The sequence below is a fragment of the Epinephelus moara genome, chromosome 8, assembly GCF_006386435.1.
Source record: "Epinephelus moara isolate mb chromosome 8, YSFRI_EMoa_1.0, whole genome shotgun sequence".
Classification (NCBI taxonomy): domain Eukaryota; kingdom Metazoa; phylum Chordata; class Actinopteri; order Perciformes; family Serranidae; genus Epinephelus; species Epinephelus moara.
Genome location: NC_065513.1, coordinates 38786653 through 38799722, shown reverse-complemented (window position 1 = coordinate 38799722; position 13070 = coordinate 38786653). Strand labels below are relative to the sequence as shown.

Here is a 13070-nt window from a genome sequence, read left to right as displayed (position 1 = left end):
GAATATGCTGTGAAAAAGTCTGGTCTCTGTAGGCAGCCCAGGCTCCGCAAATGGCAACAAAAACCTTTGGGTCCAGGCTGTACCGACCAGCCAGCGCGAGACCAGCGAAAGCAAGCACACGTGAGCACGGTGCACAGAGAGGCAGTTAGAGCTACAGGCTACAATGAGGCTAAAAACAGAGTTCAAATGATGTTTTTCCAAACAAATTTTTATGTCGGGGCTTCAGGACACTTGGATCACTACGGACGAGCAGTATGGAGATATTTTGTGGTTTCAATTATGTGTTTTTGGACGTTTGAATCTGGGGCGCCATCAGCCTCCATTAGGTTCTTGTTGCTACCTCCTCTCCCCTTGGATGTCCGCAAGTGTTGTGAGGACTCTTAAACTTCACCTCAGCCTCCCTCGGCATGAGGGTGAGTAGATAATGGCTGAATTTTCATGTTGGGTGCACTATCCCTTGAACAGGTGTGTAAATCCAGGGTAACTAGCAGCTATCGCTCGTTCATGACAGAGTCACGGAGGACGAGGGGGGAGGGGAGGGCTAGCTCCGTTGTGTTTGATAACATTGTTGAACGTAAACAGAAGTGACGCCCAGTGGTGCTCAGCGTGCCTTTAATATTGAATTAAAGCCAAGTCCTTTCGAGTCATCTGTCTCAAGTCAAAGTCAAGTATCAAGTCATGAATACACAGTCAAAGTCAAGTCAAGTCTTTTATCAACGTTAGTCAAGCAAGTCTCGAGTCATCATATTTGCGGCTCGCGTCTGACTCGAGTCAAGTCATGTGACTCGAGTCCCCCATCTCTGGTCTGTGTTGCTCTGTAGTTACACCTCCAAGACACTAGTCAGCGGTGGAGTTTCTGTGAAGTGCTGTAACGTTTGGTTTAAAACACACAAATACAACAAGCTAACTTTATTAGCACAAGCCTATGGCATTTTACATTGTATAAATTAGCCAAGTGGCTAGCTGGAGTTTCTCATATTATTACTGTAGCTGTACTGTAGCATTTCCCATCATGCCTTGTGCTGGACTGAGTCATTTGTAGTTTGCAGTTAAGTTTTATGTTTAAAAGCACAAACATCACTTTTTGTGAGTGTTTATGCCGATTATTGTCATTTTTGTTAGTTTATAATTTGCACCACTAGTGAGTTGGGTGTTATTTCAATAGGGCAGCTGTATTTTCCTATTCAGGTCTGAACTTAAAATTTCCTGAATGCCATACATAAAACAACATGGCAGCGAATAAAATGAACTGCTGCCTTGAGCTGTGCACAAGCTCCCATTAACTTTGGCTTATAATTTGAGCCCTTAAGGTCTTTTAAAAGATGAATGGAGCCACACAAAAGTTCAGACGCATCACTCTTTATTTCATCATTGAGGCAGCAGGAAGCCGCTGCAGTAATTTGACTTAAGGTAAGGTTACAATGAAGGGACATAATAGCAGCATACGATTAAAAATAATTAGTGCGTTTAGCTCTGACCTAATCGCGCGCTATTAAAATGTTAATGCTGACAGCCCTAATGATCATAAAGATTACACATACAGATTCCTCCTCTTCGCATCAACAGCAAATGTAGTTAAAAGTATTTTAGCCTCTGAATTCTTGTTGAAATCTCACATCTTTTATCGCACAGTCCTGTGGTTGCTCTGCTCTTTCTTTATTGGTTTGGTTCGCACCAGTCACATGGAACCAAACCAGAGCAGACAGGTTAGTTATAAATGCACCCCTACAGAAAAAAAAATCCCTCTCACAAAACCTTCCCATCTGTGGGCTGACATTTAAATCTATAATTAACATAAATCTTAATTCACTTATGAACCTTGAGGAAATCACAGAAAATGTCCATTACATCTGCAGGCACCTTTTAGAAACCATAACCTTTATTTAAACTCACTTTGCAATTAATTAGAGAGGCATTTGGGTCATTTAGGCTTGATTTATTTGTACTGTCCAATCTGAGTATTTAACTTACAAATGATTTCCCAAAGTTCATTTTAATCTATCACAGACCTCAAACAAAAGGCAGCACTTCCCTCTTTTCAGTGAGAAATGTCATGATATTATATTTATGATTGAGCTGATTGAGTTAAAAGGAATGACGGTAGACTGTGTGCATGACTATAAGAAGAGGGGAACATCAAACAGAGTGCATCACATACAGTAAAGCGCTGTGCATATGTTGAGTGATGCCTGCTACAGACTTGCAAAACAGAAATGGTTCGATCTCTGTTTAACCAGGAGATATCATGTCAAATTCAATACTCATGAATGACAAAAACTGGCATTCAGATATATATATTTGCGTAATAGCTTTTCTGAAAAACGTCTTTTAAACATTTAAATGATGCAGTGCAACTCTGGGCTGGTGCAGGATAGAAAATGCTCCTCTTCACCTCTAATCTACTACAAACACCTCAAGGACTGAACAAAAATTTCATTACTATAATTAAAACTTGAAACCATTTTTTAAATGGAAGTATGTGCAAAAACATCTCCCTTGTGAAAATAGCTAAAATAAAGCTGAGATTCTCTGTCTAGTTGTGTGTTTTTCGATACTGTAGACAAGTAACCTTTCATTTTCATAGCATGGTATACCTTGAAACCTGTATGCTGCAACTCTAAGTTAAATAAAGGATGTTACTTGGCTGATTTTCTTTCCTAGTGCCAGATGTATTTCTCAGCCCTTTTTGTTTCAATCAAATAAATGTGCTGCTGTTTTCTCACAGATCCAAACCAAAGCAACAGCACCAGAAGAGCACTGAATCAATCAATTTCTTGTCTTCATATATTTTATTTTATTTTTTGTATTCATCTAATACTAACTTAAATGGCATTCCATAGGCATTAAGTATATATATGGTGCCACAGACGCAGCCACAAGGCTCAGTGGTGATTAATCCTGAGAGGTGACAAACTCACATTATTTTATTGGCCACATACAGCCCTTTCTTTTAGCGTAAGGAAGTACATTGTGAAAAGGTCCATCATTTACAAAACATGAACAAATGCCTGAGATGCCTTTAAAAGAAATAAGAGCAACTCCAACCATATGTCTCAGTTTTTCTGTATTCAGTCAGTCTGCTATTCACTGTCATTACATCTGCATTTTTCCATACATTTCCACTTCTGCATAGTAACGCTGGCATCACCACACCAAACTAAAGTGGAAGCTATTGAGGAAGCAGGTTAACTTATCCTCTGCCTTACAAGCCATTTACAAATCTAATGTTTTGGCAGTGCCTTGGCGATAGGGTTAAACCTATACTGTTTTAAGATAGAAGTCTGATGCAGATTCTTTTGTGCTGAAGCTGCTGACTGGACCCTTTGGTGGGCTGGTTCTGGCCTGTGAGCTGTGTTTGACACCCCTGCGCTAGACCAAATAATGATTTTACCAGTAGTACTAGTGCCAGCAACAGCGGTTGGTGCCTTAAAACCTGCATCCTGAAATCCTATTAAGGTGTTATTAGAGTGTGATTTAGAGAACCTAATGTACTTCACTTACAGAAAAGAACGGAAAATAAGATACAAACTCAACTGGGAACATTGAAGTTAATGGTCATAAGCTTACTTGCTTTTTTCATTGCTTTTAACCGTATTACAGACCAGCGGATGGAGAGTTGGTTGGAGATTTGTTCTATTGAACGACAATCTCAAAAGTCCATCTATCCATTTTCATCAATTATCTGGGGCTGGGTCACAGGGGCAGCAGGCCAAGCAAAGCACCTCAGATGTCCCTCTCCCCAGCAACACTTTCTAGCTCCTCCTGGCGGACCCTAAGGTGTTCCCAGGCCAGACGAGATACGTAATCCCTCCAGTGTGTTCTGGGTCTGCCTCGGGGCCTCCTACCAGTAGGGCGCCACCTTAACGTGGTAAAGGGGCTTGCGTGTCCCTGTGAACTTGGGAGCTGTGTTGTCCGGGGCCGATAGCACCTGGAAGGATGTCCCAAGGCAAAGTGGTCCCAGGGAGGGGCCAGACTAAGAGCGATTCAAGATGGCCATGATGAAATGGACAATTTGGACTTTGAGCACCTTGCCCGGTATGGGGACACCAGCGTCTGGTAGCCGGGCCTTGGGCCATTGGGCCTGGTCGGGCAATTCAGCCCAACAAAATACCATGGAGTTGTCGCCCTGTGGCCCACCACCCGCAGGGACAGGAATCAGGGTTCAGTGCAATGTGTGCTGGGTGGCAGGGGCCCTGGGGGCGTGCTGACCCCTGGTGTTGCAGAATCTCAAAGGTCAAAAATGAAATTTGATGTTTAACAAAAGAAGAGAATTCCAGAAAGTGCAATGGATAAAATCCTAAAAAATATCCTCCATCTGCTGATGATGACAGTGATGTCTCAGAAAGTTTAGGAAAGCTCATTATAGGTGGGATTGTTTTGGCAAAACACTTTCAAAGGTCAAGGATGAACGTTCATACTTTAAAATGTTATCATGCAGAGTAGCTGAGATGAATACTGGGCATCTTTGAAATCAATAACAATGTTCTATGAATTTCTTGATGTTTTGCTCTGCTTTGATGGAAAAAGTGCTCTATGCAGATTTTTAGCAGATAAACCCCACAGAGGAGGATTCAAACTGAGGAAACTGCTGCAAAACATGTACTGCATTTGTCTACTAATGCACACAGAGCACTGATATTTTACAAAGTAATTAAACCCAGAGGACTTGGGTTCCTACGTGAACTTACAAGGTCGTTAATGTAACTGATATAAATACCAAACAACTGATAATGAACTGCCTTAAACAGCTACGAAAGCCTTTTTTTTTTTTTTTTAAAGCTGACAGATGGTGCGTACTTCTCTTTCATTGGTGAGTTTTTTACTGCATGAGGCTCTTTTGGGCATGAGCAATCATTCTGCATCATTTGTCTTCATGTTTTGCTCTTTCCAATAGCTGCCTCTGGGGTCATACACATCGTTGGAAAAAAGCATTATTATAAAGTTTTATAGAGATATATAGTGTTTTTCTAATTCCTGAAAAACTACATACTGGCTTTTTAGCCAGTATTCTTTATTGTTCCCCAACCTACAACACATCACACAGCCTGGATGAACAGTGAGAGGAAGCTGAAACAAAAAGAGGCTTGCATAGAAGCTGATGTGTTTAATGTGCTATGCTCTGCATCCTATACTGCCCTTGCTCTTAAAAAGCGGTTGTATTTTGCTAACACACAGTAAGTATCAGTAAACACTTGTGTCAGCAGAGGAGCCGTTGATACTTCACATTAAAGTGTCTTTAAAAATGCAAGTGTTGAAGCCCTTCTGGAGATTCTGTATCAGCGTGTGTCGTTATCGCTCTGCTTTATATGTGCATTTTGTCTTGTGAGGCAAATTTTCACCAGGAATGAGAACAACGGTAAATGGACCACACTTGTATGGAGCCTTTCTACTCTTCCTCTACTCTCAAAGCGCTTTTACACTTAATGTCAAATTCACCCATTCACACAATAGTGGCCGAGGCTACCATCCATGGTACTCAGTAATCATTCATACCCTTTATTTAGAGTGTAAAATCACCATGGTAGAAACATGGTCTCAATACACTTTACAGAATCAATTACAAAAAAACGATCAAGGGTAGACAGCCAAATAAGCAAAAACACACAAAAAGACAAAGGAAAAACAGACAAGGACATAACAATTAGAACCCCAAATTTCTCCAAAACATTGGGTAAAAAGGTGTGTTTTAAAAATTGCAATGGAAGTGGATTCTTTAATATGTAGCGGGAGGTGATTCCATAAGTAAGGTGCACGGTAGGAGAAGGCCCTGCAACCAATTGATTTTTTTTTATTTACCGAGGGAATGACCAGAAGGTGAGAGTTCAAAGAGCGCAGGGGACGAGGCGGAGTATAGGGTGTCAGTAATCCGGATAGGTAGGATGGGGCCAGACCATGTAATGCCTTGTAAGTTAAAAGAAGGATCTTAATCAGCTCTGGCGTGGACAGGCAACCAGTGCAGAGATGCTAGGACAGGAGTTACATGACTGTATTTACTGGTTCTGGTCAAAATTCTAGCGGCAGTGTTCTGCACAAGTTGAAGACTACGAGTAGCAGATGCAGGGAGGCCAGAGAAAAGAACATTACAATAGTCTAATCTAGAAGACACAAGAGCATGGAGGACGATTTCAGCATTGCGACGAGACAAAACAGGGCGGATTTTAGCAATGTTAAGGAGGTGGAAAAAGGTTGATTTGGTGATCTCCCTTTTATGAGGCTAAAAAGATAAAGTATGGTCAAAGGTGACTCGTAAGTTTCTTATACTTTAGAGACAACTGCTTGTAATTAGAGGGCTTGATCACCACTAGGTCAGTCTTGGCAGCATTTAACATGAGAAGGTTCTGACTCATCCAGAGTTTAATTTTACATACACATGCATTTAGATTACGGGTCTGAGAGGGGTCATCAGGCTGTAGTGGCATGTACAGCTGGACGTCATCCGCATAGCATTGATATTTGATGCCACATTCTGAGATGATTTCATACCCGAAATGTGGACATCAGTATCTAGCCAAAGGATATTTTGACATCTTGGTTGTAGGAGCTGGGGATCGAACCCTGGAACTTCCAATTAGTGGATGACACACTCTACCTTTGAGCCACGGGCGTCAGTGCGCCTTGTTTTCTTTAGGCTGGATCGCAAAGTGGAGGCCACACAAAAGTCTGTCTGTGAGTGAGTGAGTGATGAAGTTAAACCACTGGGCAGAGTGACTGATGACATGAGTGTTAGTGTTTTCCTACTGGCTGTTGCTCTTTTGAATGAATGAGTGCTGATGGGCTCACAGAGCCGTGGACGCTGACAGTCTTGAATTACTGTATTCCTCATTTTCTGCAATCAGTGTCGCTTGATAGCATGGTGGAATTAACAAACTAGGTAGCCACCTAGCCAGCCACTACATGAGTGAAATGTAACAACTGCTTCATCAACACACTCTTCACAGCGTAGAAAAGCAAATTGTTATCATCCGATGGTTGATATCGTCATTCTGCTCATTTTTTCTGCAAGCTAGCTAACTAATCAGCCAGCTGTGGACGAAATGGCAGTTTTGGACAAGAGGATCACCTCATCAGCTTTGTTTGAGGAACAGCCGTGTCTGTGTGACACAAGCCTTACATCTATTTAAACGTTACTGAGTATTGGGTGTTACAATGTCAAAACCAAAGATGGTCAGAACAAGTGCGGCCACCATTATAAGGAAAAAGTGGAAATAAGACACTGATTAAAATCAAAGTGAATATTACATGTTGAAATGTCAGAAGAGATGACGAAACTCTCCTTTGCACTGATAGGGCATTTTACAAACTGTCATTATCAGCAGAACTTGGCTCTGACAGTGGCCGATGGCTGCGCAGCCTCCACCAGTCAGGGACGTACAGGGGGGAGGGTTGTGTTAAAGAATCAGTGGGTGCAGCTTCAGAGAAAGTAGATCTCCTCTGCTGTGTTACTGTGTCTCAGTGTACTGTTCTTCATTTTAAGGTGTATTAAAATTAACTTTGGGCTGGACCATAACAATGGGGCTGTAAGTGAAAATCAAGGAGAATGAAAGTCCATGACTGGATATATAGCATTCACTTATCATTTCAAATTAAAAGCCCTCTAGTGTTTCATACATGGTCGAGCCATACACTAGGTTTTGACCCATTCTTGTTTCATTACTTTTTCAGATGTATCTGAGGCAGGGGCGATTGCTCTGAGACAACAAGGGAAGCTGAACTTCCCCTAAAATTTCATAGAAGAAATGGTCAAATACGCACTATTGAATTTACATTAAAATAAGAATTTACACTGCATTAAACGTGCGCTAGGATGCGTTTCACATCAGGATTATGGTGTTCAAACGTCAGCTGTTTATCACCAGTTTTCAAACGCGACCTCCCTGTTATATATTCTTGTGTCAGCACGGTGGACGCGGAGCCTCCAAGCATTCCTATGAGACAGCGCTGAGCAGGTTTTTTTCATGCAGCAAAGCGAGACGGTCATTGGATAAATGTGACAAAATGGTCACTTCCAGGGAGGCTCAGCTTCCCTGGGATCTAATGGAGCGGTAGGCGGGAGAGGACACTCGGTGTCCAATGATGATTGGAGGAATTGTCTAAAAGGCTGAACCCCTTTGTGACTGACAGTGCTTTGCTTTTCGAGCTCAGTCCCATGTGGATATTTGTGAGTGGAGTCTTCTGACAGAGTGCCGTCCGGAGTTCCTTACTTCCATAAGCCATATAGCTAATTTTCACCGTTTGTACACAGTTCAGGTGTTTAAACCCATCTGAAAATCTTTGAGGTGTGTGTTGCTGTGGTTCTATGGCATGAGTGTGATTGAAAAACGGCTTCAATTAACTGTTCCTTTTATAAGTTACTGCCTCGCTACAATATGACAAATTTTATGATGTAAACTTAAAGTGAGCTTCCCCTGTTTGAAAGACCAGCAGCTGCCACTGATCTGAAGATGTAGTGACACAGTTCTGCTTACAAATTCAAAATCAGCGATCACTTGGAACTGGAAACAATCAGACTGCGTCCCTTTGGTTATAAAGCTCGGGTATGGAAACATTATGGCTTTAAGGCTAAAGGGAAGAGGGACCTGTATAAGGCCCCGATCACAGAGACAGCATTTCCCCATCACATCCTTACACTATTCTTCTCCTGAAATCAATCTACTGTTTATTTATTTTTTCCACAGTAATCAGTATCTAGTTCCTAAAATGTTGAGGCAGAGGGTGCTGTCTGTAGCTCTGGTTGAGGGTGAGAGGCTGTCAGCAGATAAACAGAGATCTGTGTGGGTACATGAGACTCTAAAAAAGAGGGTGGATCATGGGGAGTACCACCAGTTGGTCCAGAAGCTTTTCCTCCATGATGGACGTTTCCAGGCTTATTTTAGGATGACTCAGGGGCAGTTTGACAACCTGCTGTCTATCGTCAGGCTGTATAGCTCTGGGTATCTGGCAACCACCACCACCAGATTCTCCTCCATTGTTCACCAACTGTTCCAACCAACTCACCACCAACGCACCAACTCAAATCATCCCATTAGACTATGGGGAAAAAAAGATGAAAGAAGAGATGATGTGGGGCGCTTTTCCACTCAGAGTTGAAGTTTTTCAATTCGAGGAGTTCAAAATACTCTGGCAAAAACGGCAGGCGCCTACAGCGCAGACACGCGAGGTGCACTGCATTGCAAAAACTGCGAGCAAAAAGCTTCTCATTAAAAACTCTAACGAACGAAAAGCCGCCGCTAAAAGCTTCCTCTGTGATTGGGGCCTAAGAGCCACATTGTTTTCAAGCAGATTTAATTGTGGATCACAGTATGCTAAGACTGCATGCTGCTTTTAAAAGTAAATTCAAATAAAGTAAAATAAATCATGTATAGAAACGATAATCCTTTTATCATTGAATTGTTGCCCTCTGAATCATAATCAAATCAAATTCTGAGGTGCCTGGAGATTCCCACCCTTATCAAATACATGAAATATTGAACTCTGTTTCAGGTCGCAGGGCTCATATCATCTTTCTCGTCCATTTAATCCATTTGTCACTCATGGACATATCACTGTAATATGTTATAACATGATATCTTACATATGGTGGTGACAGATTGTCCTTTTCACAAAAAAAGGATCAACTCCGCGCCCAGACACATGCCTGCTGTCGACGCAGTGTGATGTGTGGGTGAATGTGTCTGAAACATCTTGATCATGACTTCCTCTTTGTTGGTTTTCTCAGTGTGTCTCTTCAATGTCACACCGTCTGTATTCTGATCACTTTGCTGCTGATTAAATTATCATCCCCTCGGACTCTTCCTCTGGAGGCTGCAGAGCCTCTGTTATACTTTGCATTCTACAGGTATGACAGTTTGTCTCAGATATAATCAAAGTAAACTGTATATATGTTCACACTTTCAGAAACCTCATACAGTGCTTATAAAATATTCACAGTGACATATATAACACAATGAAAGTATTTAGGCCAGCTCTTTACTGTAACAACACTACAGTACATCGTAAATATTTACTAAAATTTACATTAATATTTTCTCTGTCTGGATCCGTGGTCACATTAATGATTTCAGTTACCTAGAAACAAGGGGTGCCTTGATGAAAAAGACACATTCTCCCCTTTGGATTAAGACGGCATGTCTGGGGAAACAATGAGATGATACGACTTCATCACATCTGTCAAGAAGTCGTGCTTAACAAAAAGTCGCTACCATGGCAACAGGTTAATTAAAAACACAGGGCATGTGCATGCTGTTGGATGTTTATCTTCTGTTAGTGGTCACTGAGGACCGTGTAGGAGTCAAATGAGGAGACCAGGAGACTTTCTACTGAACAACACCTGCTAACCATATCACTGCACAGAAAGAGGCGTGCATCGACTGCTAACTCACCTAGCACCACTGAGCCAGCTAAAGGAGGGCGCCATTAATGTTTACATCTTGCACTGTCACAAGCATGAGCCTCTCATCCATGGGAAAATACAGTCTTCCTCCTTCATGGTGATACAGCTGGCGGTGTAGTTCAGTAGACGGAAAATAGTTCCTACATGAAACTGCTCACAACAAGGTCTGTGGATTACCTTGAGTAACCTCATCGTGATTTCTGCAGAAACATTGCCGTTGAGTTCTTTAAATGTATTTTTAGGGACTTTGAGCACCACAAGCCGAGTGACACGTAGCTGCATTACACTGGAGGGAAGGCAGACATCTCCACGGCTGACATTTCCAACACTCGGCAACTCACACTGAAACAACCTGGACTGATTTGATTTCAGGGTGAACTGTCCTTTTAAAGGTGGAGTGCCCCTGAGCTAATGAAATGAAACAGTGGCAACCTCCAGGGCTGAAAAATGGAGCCAAAATATGCAGTTCCCCTGATGGCCACTTGAGGCATGCTCCAGAGGCCAGCCCCATGTTAAAATGCCCAACTTTACATCAGTAATAAACACGTTTACAGCCTGGTACAAAAAAATGTTTTTTTGGTCTCTATAGCTAATTTCCCCCTTCAGCAGCAACTGGCAGCGTGTTATTCGGCCAACAATCTGCTGCTGAACACCACAAAAACCAAGGAGGTCATCATAGACTGCAGAGGGATCAGAGCTGACCACGCCCCTCTCGACATTACCTGGGGCCTTCACATCTCAGGAAGACTCTGCGGAGGGTCACAGCCCTGAGGATTATTGGCTGCCCTCTGCCCTCCTTGGAGGAGATCCCCAACTTCAGAAGGTCCAGAAGGTTCCACCCAGCACATCATCTGTTTGACCTGATGCCCTCAGGCAGGCGCTACAGGTCATTGAGAGCTCGCAGCTCCAAACTAAGGAACAGTTTCTTTACCTGGGCTGTAAGAACACTAAACAAACAATAATCGTGCACAATATCTACACTGTGCAATATTTTAACCACTGTCTTTTATTGTTATATCTATTTTTATCATTTGCTATTATAGCTATTACACAGCTGTGTTTATGTCATGTTGAGCTGGTTGTCTTGTTTTATCTATTTTTTTACAGAACTAATGTTGAGTGAGTTGAGTGGCACCCTTAATCTCATTATATCTAATATAGAATGACAATATCTATCTATCATGACAACTGTACAGAGGGTGAATTTTTTATATAACTCACCCATTTACTTAGTCAGATCAACCCCTTGCTCCTCCGCAGCACCAGCCTGTCTCCAAAAAACCATGATGGCAACGGCCAAATTGCCGAACTCAAGGCTTCAGAACGGGAGTCCACAAACCAATGGGTGACGTCACAGTAGCTACGTCGATTGTTTTTACAGGCTATGGGCTACATGTACCCTCCCTAGCAGAACAACCTCTCCAGTGGGCCCCAGGCAATGTGAGTTTGAGGCCCCTTCTCTATAATCACATAGACAGTGAAGTGTGGTTCACTGATACACTTGTAATCCCTATTGTCCCTGAACAGCAGGGCTGTTGAGGACATTGAGATATGGCTCATGAGACACCGTACCCAATACTGTGAAAAAACAAACACTGATTACTGACTGTGACATGCAAACGTGTGATCAAAATCAGCCACAAAGTAATATCCGTTACACAGCTTTAACAAACAGCATTTAAAGATCTTTATTCCTGTCTCTGCCTCGTTCAGCCATTTATCTCATCTTAGGAAGCACTTAAGATTTTCAGACATCACCCTTGCTTCTGTTAGCTGTTCTTCAGTTCAGAGGCTTAGCTGCTGTCTAAGGATTTTTTTCTTTACAAGGATTTAATCTTGTAATTGAATTCTAAGAATTGTCTCTGGATTCCCCTCACAGCAGCTGCGTGTGTGTACACTACAGCTCCGGGATTCCATGTTGTTTTTATATGTTATTCTTCCAGGGAAAGTCTATTAATCCCTGTTCACCAGCCCCCCCAGCGTTAGATGCAGAGCAACAACCGTGAAGTTGGAGGATTCGGTGTCTTGCTTGGGGACATTCAAACAGGATGAATCCTTGCTGTCTCAGCTGGTTGACTTTGTCAAACACCTGCTGCTTGTGCTGAAGGACAGCCTCACTTTTTACTACACCATCTCCCTGCCTCCATGTCTGAGGCACTTCAATTTCAACACGCACACAAAATTGTATTTGTGGTCGTGTCAGGCAGATTCCACTCTGCAGATGGTGTTCAGATCTGCTAAATCTCATTTTAGATGTTGAATGTTGAACGATTTGCATATACGCCGGAGCTGGGGGTTGCCTAGTGACATGACTCTAAACATAGTCTACCAGTTGTTCAGTGTGTCATTGTGCCAATCTCTGATATTTCTGCTGCGTTCCCAGCTCACGTGAGTGTGTCTGGTGTCCCTGTGTGTGAGTGGTGTCGTTGTGATCTGTTACTTCAGAGGTGAAATATGTTTCAGGAATTGCGGTCAATGTTTAAGATGTGTTCAAGGTTGGGAAAAGAGAAAGGGGGACGTGATGACAAACAGCAGCTGAGTGCTTGTGTTTCTGGACATGTGCTCGATAAACAAACCCTGAAATTCAATAAAGACCAACATGTTCACTGTCAGACTGCTGAAGGCCCTTCTGCTTAAAGGTCCCCCATGTCAGTTAACATAGAGATCACAGGGACAAACA

The 13070-nt window shown here is 42.4% G+C and overlaps 1 protein-coding gene across 1 annotated transcript in view; it reads right to left on the bottom strand.

Moving 5' to 3' along the window:
* Nucleotides 1–13070, bottom strand: part of adamts3 (ADAM metallopeptidase with thrombospondin type 1 motif, 3) — a 219384-nt gene that overhangs the window by 77830 nt on the left and 128484 nt on the right. The window lies entirely within an intron of this gene.